The sequence below is a fragment of the Frankliniella occidentalis genome, unplaced genomic scaffold (genome assembly GCF_000697945.3).
Source record: "Frankliniella occidentalis isolate FOCC.00 unplaced genomic scaffold, Focc_3.1 Scaffold15, whole genome shotgun sequence".
Lineage (NCBI taxonomy): Eukaryota > Metazoa > Arthropoda > Insecta > Thysanoptera > Thripidae > Frankliniella > Frankliniella occidentalis.
Window position 1 is genome coordinate 2,326,878 of NW_026267145.1, and position 6,416 is coordinate 2,333,293.

General features: G+C 53.1%; 1 protein-coding gene across 9 annotated transcripts in view; it reads right to left on the reverse strand.

Moving 5' to 3' along the window:
* Positions 1-6,416, reverse strand: part of LOC113204576 (uncharacterized) — a 138,480-nt gene that overhangs the window by 35,623 nt on the left and 96,441 nt on the right. Inside the window, exon 1 of one of the 9 annotated variants that reach the window (XM_052263984.1) lies at positions 576-858. The exons of the other annotated variants lie outside the window; for them this stretch is intronic. The gene's annotated coding sequence lies outside the window, so the exon portion shown is untranslated. Of the gene's footprint in view, positions 1-575; positions 859-6,416 lie in introns of those variants that run through there. 9 annotated transcript variants of the gene reach the window in all.

Genomic DNA, 6,416 nt, shown 5'->3' on the forward strand with positions numbered 1-6,416 from the left:
GGAGGAGGAGGAGGAGGAGGAGGAGGACAAAGACAGTGCCCACCACCACCCGCCGGGCCGGGATGGTCATCAGGCGCGACGCGGAACCTCCTCAACGTGAGAACTTTTTGGGCGGCGTGGAAGCGATGCCCACGTAGGGCGTCCAGGGCCGCGCACCAGGCGGACTGGAACGGGCGCGTCCGTCACTGCAAGAGCACACCCTCCCCGCTCCCTCCCACCTTCTAGGACACCAACCGCCCCGCTTTGACACGGGCGTTGCTTCCCTTTGGTAAATAAAAACACTTAGAATCAAAACTTTACTTCTGATAACGATTTGAGACTTCTCCCCCTCGCCACCTCCTACACAGTTTAATCGTCGCGATGCGTTGCATCTCCCAGTCATTATCTTGGGATGTAGCGGTAGAGTGGTGAGGAGGGGGGGGGGTAACATTGGTGCTTCAAACGCCGAAAGGTAGGCACTCCCGGTTAGAAGACACCTTCAGGTGATGATCGGAAGCTTGGCCATGGCCATCCATCTGTTTAAGAGATATTACTCGCAACCGCGTCTCTTCTTTATTCATACAGACAAAACTCACCTTCGGTATTCAGGTTAATCCAAAAAGTCCGGCAAGCTGCGTCCGCACAGGTGGCAAAATTCCAGAACGAGATAAAATCCACTCAATTGAAGAGGGAAAATCTCGCACAGGGGGGCACTCACAAACACACACACGACGAACACACACGCATTCACTTCTGACACATCTCACTCCGACAAGGTGTTTCTCACACTGGCGTGCCCGACGGACGCGCTGCGGGGCGACGAGGACCTGCCCTGAGTGGCGCGCTGACGCATACTACCACTACCGACCGCCCGACGGACGCTCGGCTCTCGGCTCGGCCCCGCCGGCCTACCCGCTCGAGGGGGCTCGCTCCCGAGGTGAGTACGCCGCGCGACGCCAGCGCGCTCCCGCTCGGCAGCGGCGAGAGCGCGAAGCCCAAGCGCGCGCCACGCCAGGCTGCGCCGAGCAGCGCCAAGCAGGGAGATCGCTGGCTCGGCTCGCGCCGCTGCCGACCGGCTCGGCTCGGCGTACAGGCAGCTTCGGCACCGCAGGCCAGCCGCAGGACGCAGGTGCGAGAGCAGAGGAGCAGCATCAGCTGACACCGCCCTGGCCGGAGCGCGCACAGCTATTGATGCACAACAACATTCCGCTACTCAGCAGCGAGACGTCGGGCCGCCGCCACAGCCGCTGCGCCGCCGCTCCTCGACAACAGTTTCACCGTGAGATGTTATCACTGCCAGGAGCGCGGCAGATAACACTCCGGTGCCCTCCGGTCCCTCCCGGCCCAGCGCGACCCGCCACAGCTTCCTCCTTTGTTGTCCGCGCTGCCGCCTGCTGCCGCCTGCTGCCGCCGCGCGCAGCCTGGCGCAGTCCCGCAGTAGTGGTGGCCTTGACAGGAAGTTGAGGCAGGTCCGTTGTCTAATAAAGGAAAGCAGTGCGCAAATACGGTACTGAGCAAATGTGTATCGAAGAGCAGTGCAAACTATGCGGGCCGGCGAGCTGCAGCGGCCGACGGTGGTGGACATCAGATAGCGAGGGTGAAGAAGGTGGCAGCTCCTCGGCAAAATCTGAATCCCGTGCCCTCGGGCGCTTCACTTTCATCAGGCATAATCTGCAGAAGGCCGGCAAAAACACTTTCCTCTCCAGCATAGACCGGCACAGTGACCCCGGCGTCGCCGCCCATCGAAGGACACGAGCGCGCGACGTCGTCGACGGCGACCTCTGAGAAGCGTAGCAGGTCGCCGTCAAAAGAAAGACGGAGTTGCCTAACCCTTGGCCGACGTTGCGGTAGGCAAGGGTGCACCCAGCAGAGGCCGGGTGGGGCGCTGCCGCCCCCCGCCAGAGACAAAAGGTCAGCTGCGCGTCATTTTCAGTGGGATGACTTCTGTGTTTGGGTCGTGGCGCGGGTGCGGCGGGGCGCGGCGGGGCGCGGCGGGCTCGTCTCCTCGCTCCGCTGCGGTCTGGCTTGGCTGGGCGCAGCTAGATGGATGTCTGCCGTGAAGGACAGAAAGAGTGGGCGCCACTGTCCAGCGGTGGCGCCCGCCCCGCGTCACATATAATAACGGAAAATAATAAACATTACCAGGGCGTGATAGCGCCTGGATAGCGGGGGCCTCGCCTTGCGGCGGCCTGCGAATCAGTTGCGAATCCCCGATGGAAACATGGAGTGTTCAGCATGCAGTGAATGTGCCTCGATGACTAGCCCCTCGTGGTGGAGCGCCATGGGTGACGGATAGTGAAGGTGGCTGGACGACGAGGGAAGGCCCTTCGACACATCTCACATCTCATTATCGAGATGAGATGACCAGGTCGTGTGGTGCCCAGCCCCATGAAGATAAGCGCAATCAGAAAACATCTCTCTCTATCTCTCTCTCTCTCTCTCTCTCTCTCTCTCTCTCTCTCTCTCTCTCTCTCTCTCGCTCATAAAGGGATATTTTTCAGTCTCTTTCTTCTCCCATCGCATTCATGACATTCTTCGTCTATACGTGCCAATTAGAATCACCTCGATTGATGAGTGCGCGCGTACTTACGGCCGTCTAGGCTTATCACTAGTGATTCCTCAGCGGGTGAAATAATGTTGCCCGTTGTGATGTGTCATCGTGTATCTCTGCTCAGCCGACCGATTGAAATATGCCAATAGTTTGTGGCCCTGCCTGCACCATCAGGCAATGATATTCATTTCGTCGGCGACCTATTACATCAATCTGCGACCCCCAACAACATAAACTGAATGCAAGAACGCGAGCAGCAAAGTGTCTGTGACATGCGAGGAAATGCTGCTTCTTGCTCAACCTTTGTAAGGAGAAAAAAAAATGGAGCAGAAAAGGACAGACGTATGAAAGAAAAAGAAGACAAAAATACAACGAATTTCTCATGGTCGGAGCGCGCTGCTGTTACCCACCTGTGCAGCCTCCCAGAGCAGTACAGGCTCAAGGTCGACCAGAAGGTCGGCCGGCCCCTGGGGCCCCCGGGGCCCCCGAGGGGAGGGAGCGGAGAGGGGGAAACAACAACAACCGGCCAGATGCACGGTGGACGTATTGTCTGCAGTGAAAGAGTAAGAAACCGATAGGTAACGAAAAGAGAGTGAATGAAGTACGACCCGATACTGAATGCGGTATCTCGAGACGGCTGTAAGAATAGGGAACAAGTGGCAAGAGCGAGAAAATTCGCTGCCTCTCTCTCCCGGTGCCGTCGGCCGACGGAGGTTTTAACGCAAGCGCGCGGAAGTATCTTCAAAGGAGAAGTAGAGATATGTGCGAACAGCCTTGGTTCGAATTCGAACGAACACGAACAGAAATTTCGAAAAACAGTTCGAACCGAACACGGACACCTCTGTGATTTCTCGAACCGAACCAAACCCCTTAGTGTTCATATCCGAATGAACAGTACTCGAACAGTCTTCCTAATAGTTCTCTTTTCATAATTATATCACTTATCGTCACTTCATTCCCGCCTCTGCGTTGCTCTTTTAGACAAGTTTTTGAGCAATGCTGCGAACATTGTTTGACAACGAACGCTCCAGACGTTATTTTTCGAACAGTTCGTGCTCGAACACTTCATGTTCGGTCTCGAACGAACAAATTTTTTGTTCGGTTTGTTCGAGTTCGTTCGATGCCAAACATGTTCGCACATCTCTAACAATGAGAGGAACTCTCCCTACACCCCCAAAAATGTGTTCTCAATTCAACAACTAACAGTACTTAAAATTTTGAGACTAGTTTATTTTAAAGGAGCATGTAGGACTTAAAAACAAGATATTGGTCTCAAAATTTTACGTACAGTTCTTGAATTGAGAACATACCCATAGATCGTTTCTCTGAAATAGGTATAAATACATTTTTGTTTGAATTCGAATAGCGCCTCTGCTAATCTTAGTGTGTAGTACCGTAGATTGCCAGTTTAAACTGGCAAGCTTAAAGTTAAAGTTTGCTAGTTGTAACTCCAGAACTAAAAGTTACCACTGGCACAACTGGCAAACTACTACACTAAACAGAATGTTTGATGGAAGGGCCTGGTAATTAGAACGGCTGCGGCCGGATCTATACCTTTGGGCCAAAAGTGGCTTCGTGGGTCAAAGTCAAGTCAAGTCAAACACTTCATCGTACCTATGTTACTTTGATTCAACAAAGCCTTAATTGATTCGAGAAAACTATTACCTGGGTACATGGCGTTGCATTTCCGGAATATAGCCAACACTCATCGAAGGAAAAACGGTTACGCTACCTCTTATGGTTTAATTCTAGATTGCCGCTTCTTTACATCTTCCTATACCATTCTCATTTTTCAGTCTCGGAGTTCCAGCAGGTTACGGCTACAAGTGTACATGTGTAATACCCTATTGCACGACAAGTTTATAGTAAGTCTTCGTTTTTCGCCTCTCTCTCTGCCTCTCTCTATCTCTCTGCCTCTCTCCGGCGCTGAGAGCTTAGCCTTACGCTGACTAGGATCTTTTGCAGCCTGAAGATGCAGATGCAGTCAAGAAGCGTTAACGTTAATTAGAATTACAATATTCTATGGCAGCGAGCGCTGCACAAAGTTCTGCAGTCGAACAAGGTGCGGCCGGCGTTCACCTGAAATACCAATGAAATACCAAACGGGGATAAAAACGTTCCGGCAGCGCAAGAGCCTCTGGGCTGGCAGGCCGGGCCCGGGCACATCCTGTGCACATGCTGCGACACGCGAGAGGCGGCCATGAGCGAGGTCATGACCTTAGCGGTGCACTCAGGCGCACGCCCCAATAAACAAATAAACCCCGTTTTACGAACTGAGCGGCGCAGAGCGGGGTGGGCTGAGCCCGGGCTGAGGTTCTTTGTCCCGCTCCTGGCTGCAGACGCACGTCGAGCGCACGTCCCGCACGCAGGCGCGCACGACCCGCTCGCTGTCACTTTAGAGCCCGTATCCTCAAACACACTCTGGCAAGAGCGATCTCATAAAGTGCGTATGCTAAGTAGAGGTGTTTCGTGGAGCGCAGGTGACGGGGGCATTCTTTGGTGAGCGAACGGTTTCACGACTGGCCCCTGGCGAGCCGAGGTCAGAACGGATGCGCGTGAATTACGTTGCTGAGCTGATGCCGACCAGCGGCCAGAGCGATCTGTAGAGCGGTGGAAGCCCCCTCCCCTCCCTTTCCCCCGTTCCCCACTCCCCCAGATTTCTATCTATGGCCCAGGCCGGCTGCTAAACTTTTGAACACTCACGCGCAATAAAAAGCGCAGTAAAAAAGACGCTCATCATCCGAGCGCCCTTGACCTTTAGCATGCCGCGTTATTAGATTGTACCAACCTTTTTCCGGCGTAGCGAGGTGCCACGGCTACGTATCTCTTTTTTGGGCTAACTGTCCTTTATTTTACCCTTTTGCTCTTTGAGCTACTTTGCGGAATAAAGGGTGGCATCATAATTACGCGAACATACTAGACAGCAATCATGTGCGAACAGCTTTACACACGTGGCAATAACTCAACGAGCACCTTAAGATGTCATGATGAATTGCAGTGATGTTTGATGCCTCCTTCTCGGCCCCCTCTCCCCTCCCCTGTCGCCTATTCTCTTGTTCTCTCCAGTTTCCTGCACCCTTAACCCCCGGACTGCATTACCCGACCAGGAAGTGCGTCTCTCCACTCAACCGCCCAGCCCACCGAGCGCAGCCGGCGTAGCGAGGTGCCACGGCTGCGCATCTCGCATCCGCCGCCTTTGCATCCAAAAGAAAAATAAATATGCATCAGAAATTATAATGCTATGACGCGTTGTGTGCCTCAAAACACATATTATGCCCTAAATGAAGGACCGCCCCCCATCCCAACCCCACAAAAATCTATAGCATGGTATAATTAAACGTTGTCTGAAGAGGTCAAGGAGAAAGGAAAATCTTTGAGAAACTCCTAGTCTGGGGAAAACTCCTCAGATTTTCTTAACATCTAATAATGAGTTATCCCGAGGGGGCCGCAACTTCCACCAATCGGTGTACAGATTTCAATCCAGTCATTTTCCAGTCACTATCCAGTCATCCAGTCACCCAATCCCCAATCATCAACCAGTCGGATATTTTTGTCACGTAGGGCCCCGTGCGTTAACATTGTGCACGGGGTAGCTGAGCGAAGTGCATTAAATTTATAGAAGACACAAAAAATATAGAATAAAACTATGCCGAATGAGGGTCCGCCTAGTAGGTAGGCAACCGGTCGTCTGCTCCTTGAACGTAAGAGATTGGGAGGGGGGGGGGGGGCGCTTCTAATTATTCCGTCTCTATAGTGAGCCGTATAAGGGATAAGGACTTTTTCTCAAGATTCCTGTAATGTGCATTGAGGCAACCTACTGTGCACCACATCATATGGTTGATTGGTATTGGTAAACACATAACTGAAACAGTGGCTGGATATAGGG